The 23,256-nt window shown below is 41.6% G+C and overlaps 2 long non-coding RNA genes across 3 annotated transcripts; one reads left to right on the forward strand and one right to left on the reverse strand.

Moving 5' to 3' along the window:
• Positions 1-834: 834 nt before the first annotated feature.
• On the forward strand, positions 835-4,417 carry LOC123382579. The gene is made up of 2 exons (XR_006591154.1): positions 835-961; positions 2,981-4,417. It is a non-coding gene; the product is annotated as an uncharacterized LOC123382579 (long non-coding RNA).
• On the reverse strand, positions 954-14,768 carry LOC109495251. Of its 2 annotated transcripts, XR_006591153.1 has the most exons (11): positions 12,956-14,768; positions 12,152-12,227; positions 10,518-10,652; positions 8,393-8,490; positions 7,662-7,722; positions 7,464-7,554; positions 7,115-7,253; positions 5,943-6,013; positions 4,372-4,521; positions 3,709-3,792; positions 954-2,226 (listed from the first exon to the last, which is right to left on the reverse strand). It is a non-coding gene; the product is annotated as an uncharacterized LOC109495251 (long non-coding RNA). The 2 variants fall into 2 exon arrangements; XR_006591152.1 differs by having other exon boundaries at positions 7,115-7,554.
• Positions 14,769-23,256: the final 8,488 nt, after the last annotated feature.

Raw genomic sequence — 23,256 nt, forward strand, 5'->3', positions numbered from 1 at the left:
GGAGTTCACGGGACTGATCAAGAAATCTCTGCTCTTCAGAGCCCTCCTACACATGGTGCTGTATGGGGAGAGCTGGCAGCCTGGGCGAGGGTCCGACTCCATGTGTGGCCTCCTCACTCCTCTCCCACAGTCACTGCTGGTCCCTCATCCTTACCCACCATTAGAAATCAGCCATATGCTAGGGAAAGATACCTGTCTATTTGACCATGAGGCACCAGGGAGTCAGTACATATTTCCACAATAAATGAGCATAAGCACCTCCATAAATCTAGATGTAGCAGGTTCCCACCACCCCAGAAAACTCTCTCGGGCTCCCCACACAAAGGGTGATCTTGCTACTATCCACCATCACTGCCATTTTTGCCAGTTTGTTACCTGTGTGTACAAGAACCCCACTGTGTGCACTGATGGAGAGTGACAGTAGGTTCTCCTAGAAGCGGATGCTGACAGAGACAGAACGGTGAAAGGTGTATTAGGGGACACTAGGAAGGACAAAGTGGAGGGGGCAGGATGGGCAGGGAAAGCATTCAGGCAGATCTGACACCCTTTTTAAGTATATAATCACCATAGTCTGTCACCTTGCACAGTCCTCTTCAAATTTCAAAATAGTTGTCCCATAAGGCAGTGAGATTTAAGAGATTTTGGTGTATTTCCCTATAGTCTTATGTTTTCCTACATGCGTTCTGTCTTCTGTAGTTCATCTGTGGCCTCAGATGAACATTTGAGTGTGAGGCTGCATGTGTGAGTCTATACGTAATGGAAAATGATTGTCTTCAGATCTCAGATGTAGATCTCTGAATATACACATTCTCATAATTTTCTTTTCTTTGGTAAGTCCTGGATTTTAATAGAAGTCCCTGGGCTGAGGTGTTAACAGTCTTCATTTAATGAATTTCCATGAACATCTTTTTTTTGATGATCGTTGTGTGGAGATATCATCTTAATTGAAACTGTGAGAAGGGTGAGTGGACACTTCCCAGACATTTTGCAGATGCTTTATGTATTTAATGTCTTCTTCTCATCATGTTGTTCAAAACAAATATTTTTTCACAGATGACACAGCTGAGGTTCTGTGTAGGTCCCACTGAGAACCGGTATTAGGGCTGAGCCAGCAAGAACACAGGCAAAGCCTCAGAATATTGTGAAAGAAATTTGAGGAAATGGAAAGCTGTAGTCCGGTTGATGACAGGGGTCCAGCAGGGGCGGCTTCTGGCCAACCCTCAACTGTAGGTTGACCCAGGGTGAAGGCCAGTGCAGGCACTCAGCTGATCTAGATCTTCTCCACTTTCAGTGTCACTGAGGGATATGAACTTGGGCAGACAAGCATTTCCATAAGACCAAGTTAAATTTCCCATATCTCCAGGGAAATTTTCCCACAAAGTCCAGAACGTTCAGAAAACCCAGGGAGACAGCAATCTTTTTAGATAATTACCAAGGTTCGCTTTGGCAACACTGACATTTCAGAGATGAACACTGCATTGTGCACTGAGAATGATCCCACATAGCAGGTCTGTGTGGACCCCATGCTCCCTGCTCAGGCTGTGCCCAGAAATGACCTCCAACTGCATCTCACTGACCCCAGCACCCTCCCCTGTGCACCTCCTCAAACTCTGCTTTCTATTCACAATTTCCCTTGTATTCCTGTGTGATTCAAGTTTCCCCCATTTCAGCACTGGATCCTTCACTGATGCTTCCATTATGCTGATCACAAGGTCTGTGTCCCTTAATGCACGTATCACTCTTTCACAAAGGACGCATGAGCACTAAAAGTTAGTGGTGCACCCCATTCTTTACAGAACCCAAAACATTGTGTCTCCAAAATGCACACTAGTACTGCTGATATGTCTACCTTTGTGTAAAAATCTTCTTTCTTTTTGACAAGAGAAACCTATAGCTCACCGCATTACAGGGAAATGACATAGCCCATTATATGTATGTCCTGAGAAACTTGAGATATGTTACAGTGTCCTCAGCCACGTTCACAGTTGGATTGCCAAGACTCAGAACCATCATTACATCATTCCCACCAAGTCTTTCATGAAGAAGATGCATGTGGTTTACCAGTCACTCATCCAGGTCAGGTCATCTTACCAAATGGAGTAGGAGCTGATGGAGGAGGGGGAGGTGGCCCATATAGCCTGTGACTGGTGATGAAGAGCAGTCCATGGGGTAGGGCCTGCAAGGCGACCCAGGGACAGGACCAGGCCCTCTTGCATACATAATGGCCTGCAGAACAGAAATGAATGCTGTGTTCATAGGACAGAAAAAAGCGTCAAAAGCAGAAACCCAAAGCAGCGTTCATCTTCTGCAAGCTTCCCCACCACCAGGTTCCAAGAGGGCAGCATCAGTGCCAAAATCTCTAACCACACTTTGGGTTCTGCTTACAGCCTTGGGGTAAGGAATGGATGTTATTGGGATAAATTAGTATCCCCACATGTCTGGAAATGTAGAAATACCAAGGGTTCTTTTCCTAGAAGATTGATGGACTTAATACCAAATTAACAAAGTAGCATATTCCAGTTAGGAAGGCATCTAAGTCCAGGATCACCCTCCACCCCTCATCCCCCTCCACCACAGGAGCTGCTTATTTGTATGTTAGGAACAGACAAAGTGAGAAGGAATGACAATCCCAGTCTCCACACATGGAATCATAGCCCTTGTGGCTCAAAGCTCTGCCTCTAAGCCCTGCCTGTTCCCTATCTGCTTCTCTCCTGACAATGGGGTCTTCTCTCTGGAAGTGCTGTCTATGGGCACAGAGACACACGGGGTGATGGGAGTCCTGAGGTCCTGCAGAGGACCTGGAAAAGCATGTTCTTAGAGAAACAGGTAACCTATACATGTTAGTTGGGTTCAGCTAATTTTTTTTAATTCAGAGGTAGTACAGTACAATTTGCAGGGTAATTGTCTCCTCTGGAAAAATGAGGTGAAATTCTAAATAACAAAATGAACTTTATTTCTGGTGTAAATTTCTGTGTTTTAGCTGTACCTGTGACAAAGGACACAAAAGAACCTGCTTATGTGAACACAAATGAAGGACACAGTGGGGACTTGCCATATACGTAATTTTGGATTTTTTCTCTTCACAAGTTTCAGTGCATGTTTTCTACAACAAATATGTCACCTCCTATATAGGTCAGAGTATTTATACCCAGGACACACCTGAAGGGATTCTGGACAGCATGTTTACCAAAAAACTATTGAATATTGATTGGTATGAAATTTAATTTAAGACCACTCTAAATGACACATACAAAAATGTAAGTTGGAGTGAAGGCAGTTTGCCATTTCAGATTGTAGATATCCACAGACTTTTCTGAATACATTAAAACCCTTGATAGAAACAGGAAAGGAAGAACAAGCAAGAGCAATGATTCCACACTGAGGAGGTCCAGAAAAAACGATACAAGCTAGAAGACTTCCAAGTGGAGTGTGGTATCATCCTCCTTGATTTATTCCAGGAACACATTGGAAAAGCCCTAAGGTCCTCACCCCTAAGCACGGTTAGCTTCTAAAGTTACCACAAAGCAATTCCAGGTGGAAAACAGGGAAGCCTGCAGACTTCTGGGTAAAGGCTGTGCATTTGGAAAATTAAAAAAAAAAACAAGCAGACATATCATACGACACACAAACTAGAGACAATGGCAGGAGAGCATGCTCTACAAAAAGATGTGGGTGTCCCAAAAGACTGAAAATGGCCATAGCATTTACCTTGTGCGTCTTGGCAGTTTTGGTAGAGTCAGTGTTGTTGTCACTCTCGGGAGTGACACCCTGCTTCTGGATCTGCTAAAGGCCCTAGAAGGGACGGAGGTTTATTCTGATTTGAGTAGACTGGAGGTTTAAAAACAAACAAAAAAAATCCCCTCATTCCTTAGACAAACTCTTTGGCCCAGTCAGATTGCAAATCACATGCAGAGAGTATCCTGCATGCCTCAGGTGATCCCCAAGAAGAACTTATCCCTTATAACTTAATGAAGACTCCTAAAAGCCCTGATTCAGATGTATTCATCACTCATCAAACAACTATGGATGTCTGGGGAGCGCGACTAGATGGATACGTTTGGCTGAGCCTCATGCCTCACAGATCCCAGCACGTGAACTGTGTGCAGAGCATTTCTGCTGAACTGCTATGTCTGCTTTTCTGCATACAGCCCCATTCCTTCTCCACAAGAGACACCTGTACCAATACATGGTGGGGGAAATGACAAAGATCTGTCAATCATGAGACACTTGAGGAATGTGGTAATGGCAGCAGACACATTTCCCTTGCATTGCAATGATCTGTGGTACCAACTCTGCACCTTGACCAAAGACCCAACAAAAATAAGATGAGTGTACTTCACAAGTCAACTCATACTGTTCCAATCATCTTACCAAGTGTTGCAGATGGAGGGGTTCAGGGGATCGACAGGGCCACTAAGCTTCAGGAGGTGGATGTGCCTAATAGTCCATGGGGCTACCTCTAGAGTAGGGCATGCAAAATCTTCCAGTTAATGGAGGAGGTCTCCATGGATCCACGCTGCCCTGCAGAACAGAAGTGACAGCTATGTGCATATGCCAGACAAAACCAGTACCTAAAGCAGCTGAAACCCAGAGAAGAAGGTGTCAGCACCTGCCACCTTCTCTGCCACCAGGATCCAGGAGAGTAGCAACAGTACCTGAAAACTTTATCCCTACCACTGGGTACCACCTACAGCTTGGGGTAGTAGATGCAAGAAGTTAAACTACTGTTATCACACATGACTGTCCTGTCTGCAAAAGTAAAATGGCAAGGGTCCCATCCTAGAGGATTAACAGAAGTAATTACAGACTAATGAAGTAGCATTCTCCAGACAGGCAGCCATTATGTCCAGATTCACCCTGCATCCCTCCGGTAATTCCAGTGCTGTTTTTGGTATATTAAGAACACAAAAAAAATGAGTTTAAATAAATGGCTCATATTCTGCTCATGGAATCACAGCCACTCCTGGGAAAAAGTTCGGCAGCCAGCCCTTCAATTTGCCCCCTCTGCTCCTCTCCCTGAGAAAGGGGTCTTCCCTCTTGAAGTGTGGTCAAAGGCCTCTGAGACCTCTGAGGAGTGGAGGATGCCTGGAATCTTGCAGGGGAATCAGAGTCTTCTGTGAGGAGCAAGTTACTTGTGAATGACTACAAAGCTCAGATTTGTTCATCTTAATTCATAGGGAATTCTGATTTTAAGCATTACTATAGGGCACAGAGTAATTATGCCCAACAGAAAAAAGAGGTAGAAATTCACATAACAGATTTATTGCAAATGTGTTTGGATTTCTAGTATTAAACTCCTGGGATGTGTCATGAAACTTTATCAGCTCTAACAGTGGGGACACAACCAGAAAGTGCTCATATGAACACAAAGGACACAACGTTCAGACTATTTTTACCTAAGGTATAGCTGGAAGCATTCCAGACAACTCATTTACCAACAAAGACAGGAAGTTGATGAGTGATGACATTGACTTTGTCTAAGACCACTCTAAATTGCACAGGGCACAAAATATAAAGTTGTAGTAGTAACAATGTTGTTTTGCACTTTTGAATTTTAAACAATATGGCAGACTTTCTAACAGGTTAATCTAGCCAGAATCCAGAAAGAAAGACACAGCAGCCACACTGTTCCCACAGAGTTGAGGTCTGGAAGGGGTCACCCAGGCCAGGAGACTTCTGTTTGGAGTGTGGGGTCATCCTCCTCTGGTAATTTCCAGAAACACATGGAAAAGCCTTAAGGTACTCAGCCTCTAAGCACTTGGGGCTTCTAAACTTACCATAAAAAAGATGAAAGTAGAGAAGCTGTAGGTTCCTGGGACAAGAGTGTGCATTTGGAAAACAAATAACAAGCAGACATATCACACAAGGCCAGGAGAGCGTGCTGTACAGAAAGATGAGGGTTTCCCAAAAGAGTTACAATGGAGAATGGCCCTGGCACTTACCTTGTCCTTGTCTTCATTCTTGGTACAGTCAGAACTGCTGTAACTCACAGTTTCTGAATCTGCTAAAGGCCCTAGAAGGGATAGAGGTTTATTCTGATTTTAGTGGACTGTGCGGAATTAAAACAAGTCCTCATCTCATTCCTCACATATCTTAAACTTTTCCCTACACTCAGGTCCCTGACCAGAGGCAGAGGGTATCCCATGTGCCTCTGGTGACCCCCAAGGATAAGGGGGAGAACCATCCCCTCACCTTAATGCAGACCCCATGGTGCCCTGGTTCATGTTTTTCATAATTAATCAAATAACTGTGGACAGGTCAGGCTCAACTAGTAATTTAGAATTCATCAGTAAAACAGAAATTTCTCAGTTTACATCATGGGAAATCACTATTTCATTACAGATTAAGAATAAATATGAGGATGCCTGAGTGGCTCATTCAGTTAAGCATCCGACTCTTGATTTCCACTCAGCTCATGATCTCATAGCTTTTGAGTTTGGGCCCAGGATTGGGCTCCTGACAGAGTGGAGCCTGCTTGGGATTCTCTCTCTCTGCCTCTCTCTCTATCCCTCCCAAACACACACACTCTCTGTCTCAAAATAAATAAATTTAATAAAAATGGAATACTGATTTGGTGCATATCATCAATGAATCCTGAAGATGGGTAAGTTTCTTTAGGTTCCATGTGGATTGTTCAATCTTTCCACTTATGTATAGGTGCCTTCCACATGTGAACAGTTATTATATAACTATTTCTGAATAGAAATGTATTTAGACTGATATACTAATCAGAAAATGAAAACTATGGGAATTTAGCAGTGATGCTGCAGACTTGCACTGATAACATCAGAGTACTAAGCTATATGGAACTTGAATTTAGGAATGTAGGGCTATGGTTCACAAGAAAATAAAACAAAAATAAAGAATGTTAAAAATATCAAATAAATGACCTTCTCCTCAAACTAAAATAAGGTCTTCACATTGAGTCAAGGTGGGAAAGGGGGATTAGGCCCATGTCCTGTCACCCCTCCAGGCTCATCACTTTATACAGGGGAATGCTGGAGGAGGTGAGAGGGTCACAGGGGAGGGACATGAGCTCCACCAATCACAGGGACAGGTGCCCCGCTGTCTGAGGCACAGAGGAGAACACCCTTCTGTCACCCCTTCAGACCACCTTCTGTACTTAGTGCTTGTGATTCTTTTCAGGCCACATGATGATCACCCACAGGAACAGGCTGCACAGCAGTCTTCCAGGCATTGGTTTCTGCCTCGGGCATCCCACAGACAGCCTCTTTCCTTCCATCACATCCAGTCTTGGATAAAGAAAAAGAATGGACTTCTGTAAGAGTTGCAACACCACGTACTCTACTAGATAACAGCACAGGCATCATCCCTGGAAACATCCATAAAAACACAAGTCAAACTACCATACCTGTATTTCAAGTAGGTGACCTCCCTGCTCTGCTCTGTCATCTCCCTCTCCCAGACTTGAATCTTGATATGGGGGAGAAAAACATACCCACCTTCAGTTGTGCCAGGCTGTGCACCAAAGAGAGAGAGGAGGAAAAAAGAAAACACCCAGTTGTCCTGAGCATTCTTCTCATAAACTGTGATCTGAAAAAGCCAACAATGAAAAGCCCATGTTTAGGGATTCCGAGGGCCACTACACTCACCCGCATGAGGTGCTAAGGGTTCAATACGTCAGGCAGAACTCAGGTTACCTGATGTCTGAAGGTGAGCTCTGCCTGTTGCAGCTGTTCTCTTGTTTGTTCAATTTGTTGCCTGTGAGTTACAATTGCTTTCATCAAATAAGGCCCGATATTGGTTAGGATTATACATAATCTGCCCATGTTTCCATCAGCCTCATATCTGTCCCCTGATATAATTTATTCTTACACGTGAAACACTCTTTACATGGTTATAAATGTACAGTAGGATCAAAGCTATTGTTCCATCCTTTCCTTATTATTCCATGCCCATAGGGTTCAGAGTTCATAGAATTCCTTCCCATTTTCAATCTTTTCTTAATTCATCACATGACAAGTGTCTTTCATCACAAAGCTCTATTCTTTAACTTATATCATCACCATGTTTCTTAGGGTTGCAAAGACCAGGGTCATTAAATGTCACCACCATGTTGATGGGTATGATACATCCTACGACACACTGCTTTCCTATAGATTATGACACTTGACACCAACCCCCCAGGAACGTTAGCATTGATGAAATTGCTATACATTCTGGCCATTGCTTGAGATCCACAAATGTTTAGAAACGTAATTGTTTTGTTCTTTCTAAAACTTACCTTTTTTTTAGTCTGCTAATACTCTATGCCTATGTCCTCTGAATTTGTGTTTATATTACTATGTTGGGTCTAAACATTGTAAAAAGGTTAAAAACAAAAAATGAGCAGAGTTTTCATGAGCTGCTAGTAATTAGTAGCTGAACTCACTTGTACTTGTTTTCTTCTGTAGCTTTTTTCAAATTTTCCCTGCAGCTGCCAGCTGATTCTTCTTTGCTGCCAGTTCACACTGTGTCATTTTAAGCTTCCTAAGATAGGAAAAATATATACATAGTCCAGGAGCCAAGGTCCAGAAATTCTGCCTTTTTCCCTCCCAGCACTCTTGAAGGCAAATATCCCTTTCCCCATCTCTCCCGTAAATGCACAGACTGACAACACACTCAGAGAAATGAAGTGAACACCCCATTTAAGTTAAAGAAAATTCAACGTCTGTCTGCTGCCATGTCTTTGCTATCAGAACTGTCTTTCTAGTTCTCTGCTTCTACTCCTTCATCATAAAGTCATCAAATAACGTTGCACTCTGTGCCTTCCAAGAGTTGGTCTTTTGTTTGAGATGGTGAAGGCTCATTTCAGCAATGTCACAAACTATGACCAACTGTACCCATTAGGATGAAGCAAGAGATCATCACTAGTCTTACACCTCCATGTGGAGCCCTGATTCTCAGTCCAAAAGTTGTACCCTGACACACTCTGAAAGAGACCTTCCAGGATATGGCTTCACCAGCATTGCAGCTCACTCCCTGACATTGCTAGGGGTTAGGAGTACAACCCCTGCCTCCACCTTCATATATCTTGGTGGAGGAAAAGGCCAATCTTAGAGCAGCAACATCTCCTGAAGTATAGCCTGATATGAACTGTCATATAGTCTGGGTTTATATATAGTCTGTTTCCTGGAGAGGAAACAGATTTCAGATGGAAAACTATCAGCTTCATACAGTCAATCTACTTTAACAAGACTGATTCCATCGATAGTGAAGACAGCAAAGGGAAATGCCTAAAAAGGCTGGTTTGCCGTGTTACCATCAGACTATTTTGTTTGTGTAGTTGATTTAAAGGGTTTCTACTTGGCACTTGATGTACTCAAGAATCACATACAAAACTGAAAGTCTCTTAGAAACTGACACAAAAGCCCTAGACAGAGAAAGGCACATGCATTTCCTTCTGGCCTCTCAGGCAGTCCTTCAGCAAATGCTTTCTGGAGTGGTTGTAATATAGTGGCTCTGTTGTAAGGGAGTGAAGGAAGAAAGGTGGTCAGGGCTCTGTACCCACTCCCAAAAAGAGCTTACAAATTAATAAAGACAAGATGCCAATGAGACAGAGCAGCCCTCACCCCAGGTGTGGGAAGGAATAACACACAGCCGAGTCTCCAGGGAAGAGAACGAAGAGCTCATTTCCCATCATGAATGAGGGACTCTAAAGGCCCCGATCTCTGCCTGAGAATGAATGGAAATACTGTACACAAAGGAGGAAATATGTGAATGAATGCACCAAATTTCTATCAACCTCATGAAGACACACAAGACCAAGATAGAGAAGAAGGAAGCCCATGACAAAGCCAGCCTGGCAGTTGGAGCCAATCTCCCTAGGTTTCATCAATGATTTGGGAGGCTTACAAATGAACTGCATTGAAGCTGAACAACTTTAGGGGCATAGACTTAGAATGAAACACGTGTAGTTCAGGGTCGGCCAGCAAAGATGAGCCCTAGTGAAGCTGCAGGCTTTGGTCAAGACCCAGAGGAGCTACACTTAAAAATCAGGGGACAGAAAATAACTAGGCTTTCTTAGGGATTGGGCCTGCAGTGAACAATCTCACTGGCAGAATGGATGCAGGGATCCAGTACTGCTGGCGCCCCTACCCACTTTCCAGGAAGAAATTACTGTTGTTTCTGCAGCAAGATAATTCCATTTTTTCCCTCCACACTTTTGACCCATGTCTGGTCCTGAACAAAAATGACCTAATTGATGACAAAACAACGTGATGGGATTGAAACCTGTTGGACAATGTAGATGGATCCAGAGCAGATCCAGGTATCAATGTTATTAATGCTGGTACCTTCCCTCTTCTGCCGTAAATACATGACACAATGTGTGACAAACACTCAGGACAGAAAGGAAAATGCAGCTTACAGAAAGCAAGGTAGGAAGGGAAGGCACAATTCTACTGAATGCATTTGGCAAAAAGACTCTGGACCCAGTTCCAAAACAAGTATCTCTACTGGCTGCCACATTCATTCACACAACGGTACTTATGACAGTTATCACATGATCATCTTACTCTTCTGTAGCCACTTTTGTTCATAGAATTCTTCAAGGATGCCTGCTTTCTCCTTCAGCTGTTTGACTTTTGCTTCCTTGGTTGCTTTCACAGACGTCAACACATTACACTTGTTTTCCAGGGCCTTTTTATTTTCTGTAAAAAAAAAAAATGGGTTTTCTTTGTAAGTGTGTACATGACCTGAGTCTTGATTTTGGTGTGACAAAAAAAGGGCAAGAACCATGATGGCAGGAAGCTATTCTTTCCCTTCCCAATGCAAAGTCATTGTCATCATATGGGGATTTCTCCCCAATAGACAATATATCTTCCAGTTGACAGTTACTGGACCTAAAGGCTCTTAGCTCTACATCATCAAATTCACCATTTGCATCTTGTGGTTGAGACATATATGAGAAAAGACTTTCAAGAAACAATGATTCCACAACAATTTGAGTGTATCTAACACAAAAGGATTGTACACCACAATAAACAAAGACCTTGAGGCATAAATATAACTAGAAGACAAAAATGGTGGAAAATAGTTCATGTACAACAGCTTATACATGGCTCTTAGTGGTGTGTGTGTGTATATATATATATATATATATATATATATATATATATATTCCTCTATTCTCATTGAAAATTCACTGTTCAGCATTAAGAGAGAAAGAGACCATGGGGCACCTGGGTGGTTCAGTCAGTTGAGTATCAGACTCTTGATTTTGGATCAGGTCATGATTCCAGGATCATGGGATTGAGACCTGTGTTGGCCTCCATGCTGAGTGTGGATCCTGCTTAAGATTCTCTTTCCCTCTGCCCCTCTCCCCTACTTGCATGCCCTCTCTCACTAAAATTAAAAAATAATAAAAAATAATTTAAAAAGAATTTTTTTAAAGGGAAAGGATTATACACTTTGGCTAACACCCTTTATCTCTCAACTATATTTGGGGACTTTCTACTATCTTATAGGGCAGAGCTGAATGATGTGATAATTACCTAGTTGTGAAAATAAAAGATACTTCCTAGTCTTTGAAATAGTAAAACTCATCATGGTGCTCCTAGTGAAATTCCAGCGCACTGTTCAGAAAGAGGTTTGGTTCCCAGAGGCCCGGTCTTTACTGTGGTAAACAGCAAGCAAATAGGCTGTGCTCACCCCACCCAATGAACAAAAAGCCTCCAAAGCCAAGTTACAGTAAAACTCAGCAGCCAACTCTTATCATTTCCTGATTCTTGACATTTCTTTCTCTCTCTGAGATTGCAAGGTAGCACGTGCAGTTTGAAGGGTGTCATTTAAAATTTCATTAAAGTGGGCACCTGGGTGCCTCAGGTGGTTAAGCGTCCAACTTCAGCTCATGTCGTGATCTCGTGGTTTGTGAGTTCGAGCCCTGCCTTGGGCTCCGTGCTGACAGTTCAGAGCCTGGAGCCTGTTTTGGATTCTGTGTTTCTGTCTCTCTGTGCTCCCTTCCCTGCTTGTGCTCTGTCTCTAGCTGTCTCTCAAAACATGAATAAACGCCAGTTTTTCAAAATATTTCATTAAAGTGCTCAGCTATTTTGATGTTCTCCTTCAATAAAATATGTTGAATGAGTAATACTAGTTCATTAATTTTACTTGTGTTTTTAGAACACAATCCAGGCAAAGAAGAGATTATTACCTTCAACTTAAGAGCTTCATCAGAGAGAAACTTAGTTTCTCTTAGTTTCCTGAAGACATTTCCTTAATTCATTTTTCTATAAAACACGAAAAAAGATTCAGAATTCAAAAAAAAAAAACATACTGCTAGATAAACCTATCTTCTAATGTGTGACTCCTTTCACAAATAAAGAGGTAGCTCTATACATTTGTGAAGCTTGTCTTCAATTGGGACTGTTTATTGAACACATGAAATAGGTCAGTAGGAGGAAATACCAGAGTGGAAATAACCGAAATGAAATCACAAAAAAATATTTGAAAGGGCAATGCTACCTTCTGTTTCCAAATGGATATTTCCTCAGCAAGTAAAGTTCTCTATTTTCTTTCTTAAAAAATATTGATCTTCTCAGTTATTCACTGTAAACTAAACTAAAAGGAGATAAAACATTTTCTAAGGTTGTTACCAAGCCAGTGACATCAAATAATCCCAGTGTATTAGCAACACAGACACATGATCTGACAGATGGGTGTAACTAACATTTTAGCTTTCCCAAAGCTATCCAAAAATTAAGTTTGCCATCAAAACAAATTATTAGTAAAGCTTGATTTCCAAAAGAAATCAAGTTTTAGCAAGATTTTAAACCTAAGAAAACCTTATTTCAATGAGATTCCTATTTAAAATATTGTCCAAAATGGAGAAACACATAAAATATCTTCTCCTAATTTCTCTCACATCTAGAATCACCCTTCTTGGAAAATTCAATCACTTTAAATACTTATGTCACCACCAGAGATGAAACAGAAAAATCAAATCCTATCAACTTACATTTCTCTCCTCCAATTATTAGGTACGTAAATAGGTCCCTGAAAATAAAGGAACAAAAACAAAACCATCATTCAGTCTTGGTTTGAGCCACTTACACCCCCAGGTGCTATTTGGAATTCCACACAAGGAAATCTCAAACTGCTGACTGACTGACTACCCAAAGACCTTGGATGACTTCCTGCTGCTCACAGATTGCCTTTCATGAACCCCAGGCTGGGGGCCCTGGAGGACAAGGTCTTTGGAATCAAACATACAGGTACAATCTCAGCTTTAAACTTAGTGGCTGGAGGATCCAGATTAATGACAATTCGTAGAAGACGAACTTTTTTCATCCCAACATGAGAATGTTACCCTCCAACCTTACAGGAATATTATTCAACACACATGAAGCACCCAATTACAGGTGGATAACACATGTAAGCTCTAGAACAGACTCCTCTAATAGGGATTAATTCTCTCATCTGTCCCCAAAATGCAAACTTCTACTGGCCCATTGTGAGAGCTCTCATGCCCTGAGTTCACTCTTCTCACCGCTACCACTACTGCATTCACAGTGATGAACACCAGCCTTTGAGGGCTTGCTGAGTGTCAGGCAGCCACCCTGGCTCTCAACAGCACCAAAGAAACACCACATTCTATGGAGCCCATACAGAATGCATTGCCCCCATTTGCATCACATTCGCTTCTCATTCTTCCCTGGCATTAACAGCTCCCTCCATCTCAGACTCAAAACCTTGGTTTAAACTCCCTTGTGACACACACCCTGCCTGGCAATATCTGGCTTCTTCTCTAAGCTTAAGCCACTTGATACCTCAAAGAGTGTTTTTTCATCTTCACATTTCACTAAGAGCCAGGTCATGGCAAAGTACTAACTCCAAACCTCAGCCTTGTTTCCTAACCATTTCTATGTAAAATTACACTCATTTCATTCCCTCTACTCTGGTGATATGTTCCTCCTCCTGATCTCTTATATTAAGGGATGGTTAACTCCCTCCACATTGTCACTTAGGCTCCAAAGAGGAAAGAGAAAGATTTTTTAAGAGTTAACTAGTCAATTAGACATCAGAAGTCACCATATTTATCCCTAGTTGAGTTAAAATGCACATCAAGTGGTGCCTAGGTGGCTCAGTTGGCTGAGTGTCCCAACTTTGGCTCAGGTCATGGTCTCGCGGTTCGTGGGTTCTACCCTCACATTGGGCTCTGTGGTGACAGCTGGGATCCTGGAGCCCACTTCAGACTCTGTGTCTCCCTCTCTCTGTCCCTCCCCCACTTGCACTCTCTCTCGCTCAAAATAAACATAAAAAAACCCACATCAAACACTAGTACTGAGAAAATAGCACGAAGAAACTAAAGCTTAAATTCTTATCTCGATTTTCTCAAGGCTCTAAGAGAGGAAAAAACAAAATTAAGTTTGCCATCAAAACAAATTATTAGTAAAAACCTATAGTTCCTGATAAATACCAAAACAGTAATCCAATGAAATTACAATAATCATTTTATTCTGCATAATGAATTCACAGGATTAAAAACTTTAAAAAGTTAGAATTTCCTGTTTAATTCATGATACTTCACAATTTCTGTTAAAGAGTACAATAGCTCATTTATGACCCAAAAATCTGTTTACATTAAATGAACATTCAACCTATTCAATTTTGACAATTGATAATACATTTAAAAAATGCATTAAATGGTCATTTCCCTGGTCTTTTTTTTTAACCTGGTATCCACACTGAAGTTTGGAACTAGGATTATTTTTAAATCCTGAAATAAAGAAAGAAGGAACTGGGGCACCTGGGTGGCTCAGTTGGTTAAGCGGCTGACTTCAGCTCAGCTCAGGTCATGATCTCGTGGTCCGTGAGTTCGGGCCCTGTGTCGGGCCCTGTGTCGGGTTCTGTGCTGACAGCTCGGAGCCTGGAGCCTGTTTTGGATTCTGTGTCTCCCTCTCTCCGACCCTCCCCCATTCATGCTCTGTCTCTGTCTCAAAAATAAATAAACGTTAAAAAAAAAAAGGGAGGGAGATGAAGGATGGGGGGGGAGGGAGGGAGAGAAGGAATGAAGGTAGGAAGGAAGGCAGGCAGGAAGAGCAAAACCTTTGTGTTAACATATGCCTCTTTTATTCTCTAAAAAGCTCTTCTTAAATCTTACACGGAGTTGGCTGTTTGCTGAATTCACACACAGAGCACATCAGATGCCATGATTTTTTCCAGACTACCATCAGTGAAATAAAAGCCATAAAATGAGAAAAAAGAATAAAATATGCATAGAGCTAAAGCACAAACAACAGAAATGACAGCTAATATTTCTTTTAAAAAAATATTATTGTCAAATTGGCTTCCATACAACACCCAGTGCTCATCCCAATAAATGCCCTCCTCAATGACCATCACCCACTTTCCCCTCTCCCCCACCCATCAACCCTCAGTATGTTCTGTGTATTCAAGAGTCTTTTATGGTTTGCCTCCTTCCCTCTCTGTAACTTTTTCCCCTTCCCCTCCCCCATGATCTTCTGGCAAGTTTCTCAAGATCTCACATATGAGTGAAAACATATGATATTTGTCTTTCTCTGACTGACTTATTTCACTTAGCATAATACCCTCCAGTTCCATCCATGTTGCTGCAAATGGCCAGATTTCATTCTTTCTCATTGCCAAGTAGTATTAGTATTCCATTGTATATATAAACCACATCTTCTTTATCCATTCATCAATTGATGGACATTTAGGCTTTTTCCATAATTTGGCTATTGTTGAGAGTGCTGCTATAAACATTAGGTACATGTGCCCCTATGTATCAGCACTCCTGTATCCCTTGGGTAAATTCCTAGCAGTGCTATTGCTGGATCATAGGGTAGTTCTATATTTAATTTTTTGAGGAAACTTCACACTGTTTTCCAGAGTGGCTGCACCAGTTTGCATTCCCACCAACAGTGCAAGAGGGTTCCAGTTTCTCCACATCCTCGCTAGCATCTATAGTCTCCTGATTTGTTCATTTTAGCCACTCTGACCAGCATAAGATGATATTTCAGTGTGGTTTTGATTTGTATTTCCCTGATGATGAGTGATGTGGAGCATTTTTTCATGTGTCAGTTGGCCATCTGGATGTCTTCTTTGGCAAAGTGTCTATTCATGTCTTCTGCCCATTTCTTCACTGGGTTATTTGTTTTTTGGGTGTTAAGTTTGTAAGTTCTTTATGGATTTTGGATTCTAACCCTTTTTCTGATATGTCATTTATAAATATCTTCTCCCATTCCATTGGTTGCCTTTTAGTTTTGTTGACTGTTCCCTTTGCAGTGCAGAAGATTTTTATCTTGATGAGGTCCCAATAGTTCATTTTTGCTTTTAATTCCCTTGCCTTTGGAGATGTGTCAAGTAAGAAATTGCTGTGGCTGAGGTCAAAGAGATTTTTTCCTGCTTTTTCCTCTAGGGTTTTGATGGTTTCCTGTCTCACATTTAGGTATTTCATCCATGTTGAATTTATTTTTGTGTATGGTGTAAGAAAGTGGTCCAGTTTCATTTTTCTGCATGTTGCTATCTAGTCTCATAACTAGGTTCTCAAAGACAATGGTCATGACCAGGTGCAGGTAGGAAATACATGACAAGTTAGTTATTGCAAAACTCAGAAATGAGGTAGGGAGAGAGAGCTGAACTGATCTATGAGATGCAGCCCAAGTAGAAGAGGAAAATTCTAATAAAGACAACCAAGAATTTTCCTCCTTTGTGGTCTGAAAAGAAACAGAATAGAATCTATTTTGACTAGAGGTATTCATGGGGGGATGAGTCTGCCTCAATACAAGGGTTGTTCCTGACTACTGAGGCTTTCCAGATCCAGCTCTACGAATCTGGTGCCTGTCAATCAAAAGAAGTCTACTTACTTATATGCTTATTCCCTGTCTCTCTCCCCTGGGGGGTACAGCTTTTGATGTTTTAAAAAATGTTTATATATTTTGAGATAAAGAGGGACCATGCACATTGGAGAGGGGCAGAGAGAGAGAGAGGGAGATAAAGAGTCCCAAGCAGTCTCTGAGATGTCAGTGAAAAGCCCAATGGAGCTCAATCTCACAAACCATGAGATCATGACGTGAGCCAAAATTAAGAGTCACACACTTAACATACTGAGCTACCTAGGTGCCCCACAGGTTTGCTCTTTCATGAGTAAGTTAAACATTCACACTGGAATCCACATCTTCATATTCGGACAATCCTAAGGACATTCAGAAACTTTTTGTTTTGGGTAAATCAACACTCAGTACATAATTGGCTAAAGAAAGGACAAATCCTGCACTTCCTGATAATATCACTCCTAAGTATTTTCCTATTGTAAATGTCCCAGCAAGATTCAGCTAGTTTCTTCTGGGCTTCTCAGAGCTCCCTGGAGGCAGCCTCCAAAACCAGAAAGAATGGGATGATCAGAAGTTCTTAAAAGTCAACAAACCAGGAAGCACAGAGCACAAAGGACATTTCACTTTTTAACCCTTTAGTACAAACACTAATGCTTCAGAAACACTGTTCCCAGGGCTACCAAACTTCACAAATATGAACAATGTGCTGATAGGAAAACAAATTAGATCTAAGATGGACCCTAAACTCACAAGGCTTGAAGAAGGATCTTGACAGGGCTTCCAGAAGCCAATCTAATACCCATGGTTCCTATTAAAGAAGAGTTTCTGACCTTTTTGAAAACAATTTTAATGAGATATAATTCAAACATCATATAAGCCCCTATTTAAGACTAAGATCTCAGTGGCTTTTAGTGTCTTTATAAATCCTTCCTTTTTGACACTGTAAACATACTGTTTTCAGGTTTCCATCCTGTCAGTGCTGATCTTTTTGGACCAAGGAGCACAGACAGGACCCTGAAATGGATGTGGACAGTTGTGGCCACAACTACTTTAAGCTGGTGGAGAAATCTGTCCTGTGGTCCTCAGTCTTCAGGAAGAATTGAAGTTCTTCTGAAGTTCCCATCAAGAACCCCATGAAAAAATAGTTGTTTAAGCACAGTGTGAATGAACCTTATAGGAAGGAAGAATGGAAGAATCCACTGATGTCCCATGTTTACTCAAATTTGTGTTTGAGTAACTGGGACACCAGAGCATGAGTAGACAAACAGCCTCTACATCTTCATGTCCTGGTCATTTCAGGGGGCGCTGGGGCACCAGGGAGGATATAGGGGTGGGAATGGGGGTGGGGTGGTAATTGGGGTTGGCAGTGGTATTTAAGAAAGGGTGGAATTGGGGAAGGGGTGTGTCAGGAGAAGAAGGGGCTCAGGGACAGTACCCGCATCAGATCAAGTACTAGAGTGGAGGGAGGGGGGGTTTAGACAGGTTAGTTGGTCAGCAGGTCGACAAATCACTAGGTGAGCAGGACACAAGTAGTAGGCGGAGCAAAGGAGGATCCATCTATCTTCAAACCTTCAACTGTCTGAATGTTGCCTTAACAGCCTAGAACCTTTATACTCTCTCTCACCCAATCAGCTGCCTTCGCACCTGGTAGATCAAAACGGATACCCAGCATGACTTACCTGGTGTACCACCACGTGCCATCCCAACAACAGTTGCTCTCTGGAACACTGGCAGACCTTTTGGTTTCTGGTCCCTCCCAACCCAGGTCCCTGTCCTCTCTTCTGGGAGCTCTCTCCTTCCGTTCAGAACTCCAATGAAATACATAATCAGAGTGAAAGTTGTCAACCCTCTCTAAATAGCTCAAAGCAGAACATCCATAAAACACAGATCTTGATAGGAACCATCTGAACCCCACAGCTATATCCATATATATGTCCACATCTACATATAACACCGTGGAGGATACATTAACTTTAGGCACATAGGATTCTGTAACAAAAATTCACTCTACTTATTTTGGCCATAGGGAAATTTCAATAAATTCCAGAGGGATGAAATACGCAGAGCATCTTTTGGTAATATAATGTGCTAGATATCACTGTTAAAAAGCTAACTAGAAATACCCATATGTTTAGTAATGGAGAAGCACCTCTATAAATATGAATAAAGAAATCCCAAAGAAGAAGAGTTATATTTGACTGAATGATATAAGCATGATAAAATTGTAATCAAATATGTCTCCAGACCTGGAATACCCTGAAATATTGGTGTGAGAAAATTGTCTGGTCCCCACATCATCTCTAACTGACCTAGACATTTTAATACCTCAAATAGTGGTCGATCTGTCACTTATCAATGTGAACCTCCTACCCATTAGGTTGGACTTTACATTATGAGCCCCACGGGGGGAATAATCCAAGCCGACTCTCGTGGGGTCTCCTGAGATCTGCAGGAATGGGGACATTTTAAGAGAAATAGGTCATCAACTTCTCTCCTGGGGACCCTGAGACAATATCCAGATTGTCGGCAGCACCAGATGCTCTGGGCAGGGAGGGCCTAGCAGGTGGCAAGGATCACCCCAATTATAACTGGAGGAGGGATCAGGGAAAGAAGGAGCAGTGAACAGAGATTGGGGGCCTCTAACAAATTAGATCATTCATGGAAGTGAGTGAGGTAGTGTCCCTAAAGCCAGTGTCAGCTTCCCATTGGGGGAGTCCTTTGTGGCTTCTGGGGGCAAGGCCAAGAGCCTAGAGCTTGAAATACAGCTATGCTGCTTACCAGCTGTGTGACCCAGGGCTGGTCTCCTTCAGTACAATGGTTTCTTTTCATGTCCATGCCTGTGTCCATAACTGCTGAGGACAAGAAGAACCCACGTCCTGAGCACCTGTGCACATTAGCATCACCATCTCCTTGTGATGCAGGATCATCGAGCCCAATGGTCATGAATGAATTCTTGTGATGTTTTATGTTGCAAACAGGTGTTTTAATTATAGCATGAGGACAGGACCAGTTGGCAGAAAGAGCTGCACTGGGAAGGTGAGGAGTGATTGATTGTATACTTTTAAATTTGGTTAGGTTAGAGATAACCTAAGTCTCTAAAGGGATCTGTGCATGTTAAAGAAGACTCATGGGATCCTGGAGGTCTGGCTGTTGTGAAGACAGGGTTGCTTTCAGTCTCTAGCAAAACATCAACATTAAGGCAGCCATGAGTGCCTTGAGCAGGGTCACACTCTGCATGTCTCAAGTATTTATTAGTGGGCTGAAAATTGTGAGAAAATTTAACTTTGACTATGATTCTCTTACCTTTGTTCTCCTCCTCATTTTCCACCCTGAACAATTTTTTAAGTTTCTTTATTTTGAGAGACAGAGAGAGTGAGCAAGGGAGCGGCAGAGAGAGGGGGAAAGAGAGAGAATCCCAAGCAGCATCTACTCTCATATTGCTAAGCCTGATATAGGGATGAACTCACAAACCATGGGATCATGACCTGAGCTGAAATCAAGGGTCAGAGGCTTAACTGACTGAGAGACCCAGGCACCCCCTTGCCCCCTGAACAATTCTGACCCTTAAATCTTTAAGGTTGTTGAAGGTGGAAGGCCTCATCTTCTGTAGCATCTTCCTGCTGAATAGAGACCTAAAGATATCCCTACCTAATGACTCAACATTGATTAGTCAGGACTGTATAGCAGAGTTAGGAAAAGTGGAGGCAGTGAAATCCAATGTGGATATCAAAGAAGTATCTCTGTGGGTGGTAAGGACCATCTGTCAACATGAAGTTATTGTAGTAATGGAGTCTTGACACCAAGAAAACTTTGGAAAAGGCAACATATGGGGATTGGTATGGCTATAAGAATGAGAAGTCCGACAAACAGACCCTTAATAGTTGACCACAGTCCTCCTGTGAACCAGGAACTTAACCTGTCCTTGAAAGAGAGGGAAGTATTTTGTAGAGCCTTAATTTGAGTATACATGTCAGTTGGTAACCCTGTCATATTTTTGTGATAATCTGGCGTACATACAGAGCACTCTGCTTTAATGAAGCATAGGTGCCTCCTTGGGCTGCAGTCAGAATATCAAGGGCCATTCGGTTTTGGAGCGCCACTTTTTAAACCGAACTTGGTTTGTTTAAAGATCGCTAGTTTATGCTTGGCTAAAGCCTCTATTTGCAATTTCATATCAAAAGAGGTGGCCCCTGGGGCAAATATGGCTAAGGGATAAAACCATCAAGAAGCCCTCTTTGTTTGATGTCTAACTTTAACAATATCCTAATTATGAGTAATCAGCAGCAAGTGGGAAAAAACTTGTCTCAGAAGGTAAGGGCATCCCGAAGTGCATCATCCAATCCAGGCATAAGGGAAGTGGGCCATCCATTATCTCCACAAGCATAGTTAAGCAATGGACTGGGACACACACTGGTTTTATCATCACAGACATACAGAATTGGTCAAGGTGATGGCTGAGTTTACCATAGCAGGGGAATCGATCGCATTTTCCAGCTATTCAAATAATCATATGCCCATGGAGTCCTGTTATTATCCCCATAGAATAACAAGCAAGAAGAATCTCTGTACGAGTTACCGTGGCAATTTCTCTGAAGTTTACCTCAAGTTGTCTAGCTTAGGCAAAACACATTCAAAGACAATTAGAACCATAATTTAACACGTGCAAAGAAACATAATTTTCTCTCTAAAATCACCCTAATTCCAGAGATAGCCAAATCAAGACTAATTCATTTGAAAAACAAGTTCAGTTTTAACAAACTTGGACTAATTATTTACATGAGCTCAGCAAGAATAGTGACTGATCATATAGATCTTTACAAATTAACTTTGCTGGAATTTTTATAAAGAATCTTGATTGAACTTTTAGTAGCTGCTCTAGGCCAGAGTCCAAGCCAAATACTTGCCATCAGACATGCCTGCCATACCTGTAGATGTAGTGGATTCCTCTTCTCAAGGTCACCCAAATATCCTGAGGTCCTGCACCAGCCAGGAAGTGATATTCTTTACTCATCTGGTAAGGCTGCTGGGAAATCTGTAAGCAAGGTATCTATAAGCAAGGTATCAGCAAGGTATCTGTAAGCAAAGTTTCATTTTTTAAAATGTTTATTTATTTTTGAGAGAAAGAGATGGGGGGGATGAGTCGGAGAGGGTCAGAGAGAGAGAGGGAAACAGAAGATCTTAGCAAGGCTCTGTGCTGTCAGTGCAGAGTCTGATGTGGGGCTCCAACTCACAAACTGTGAGATCATGACCTGGGCTGAAGTTGGACACTTAACTGACTGTGCCACCCCAGTGTCCCTCAGCTTATGTTTCATAAAACCAATGATAGTTCCTTAAAGCTGTATGGTCATATCTGAATCTATGTATGTCTCTCTGAAATGTGAAATTCCAGTCAAAGTTTTGGTAAAATAATCAATATTTCCAATAGTGTGCTGTTACAAGGAGAAAAGATTCTTATTGACCTTATGCAAACAACTATAATTGCCTTGAAAGAAAGAGTATTCACTGAGAGCTTTTGAATTTCAGAAGGTTCAGCTAGTGAGGTAAGTTAGATGCTTCAATTTATTCACAAAAGAATATTTTACCGTGTGTGTAAGTTATAGAGAATCATCTTAAAAGAAAGTTTTCCTTAATCTGGAAGAGCAAACATCAGAAAACAAACAGTGTTTCAAACAAGATTCACAAAAACTATAATCATCTTCTTCAGTTCATTTAGTTCCACGTTACTAATTCTTGTTCAGTTTGTAGCTTTTCATTAGTTTTGGAAATTCTTACCCATTTCAGCTTTATGATTTTTTTAAGTTTACTTATTTGTTTGAGAGAGACAGAGAAAGCACGAATGGGGAAGGGGCAGAGAGAGAGGGAGAATCCCAATCAGGCTCCATGCTGTAACTGCAGAGCCCAACGTAGGGCTCAGTCTCAGGAACTGTGAGATCATGACCAAAGCCGAAACCAAGAGTCAGATGCTTAACTGACTGAGTCACCCGGTGCCCCAGTTTTATGATTTTAAAGATACCAAAAACATGCATTTGTTTTTTTTAAAAAAGTCCTTTTTATGAATCTGCTTCAAGATGAAACTCATTTTGCAAATGACAAAAGACCATAATGCAATCGACAAGAAAATTCAGTTATTTCTGTGACACAGAATACTTTGATAATCAGAATATTGAGTGATATTAAAACTTCAGGAATTTCATATCTATATCTATCTCTCTATATGAACAGTTATAGCATTTACCCAAGCAGTACAACCTAAGGTTTGTCATTATTTGTGCTGATTGCTCAGAAAGACTTCATTTACAATTCAAATCTTGGGAAAGTTTTAAAGTTCATGCCTAAATAGGATTGTGGATCATTATAAAACTTAAAATTTAATTATTTATTTAACCAAGTTTACAAAGGCAAATAGATAGTGTAATACACTTGTTAGTAAAGCTTAGCTCCTTTAACATTGTGAAGTTTTAAC

This window comes from Felis catus, chromosome E3 (assembly GCF_018350175.1).
Source record: "Felis catus isolate Fca126 chromosome E3, F.catus_Fca126_mat1.0, whole genome shotgun sequence".
NCBI classification, from domain to species: domain Eukaryota; kingdom Metazoa; phylum Chordata; class Mammalia; order Carnivora; family Felidae; genus Felis; species Felis catus.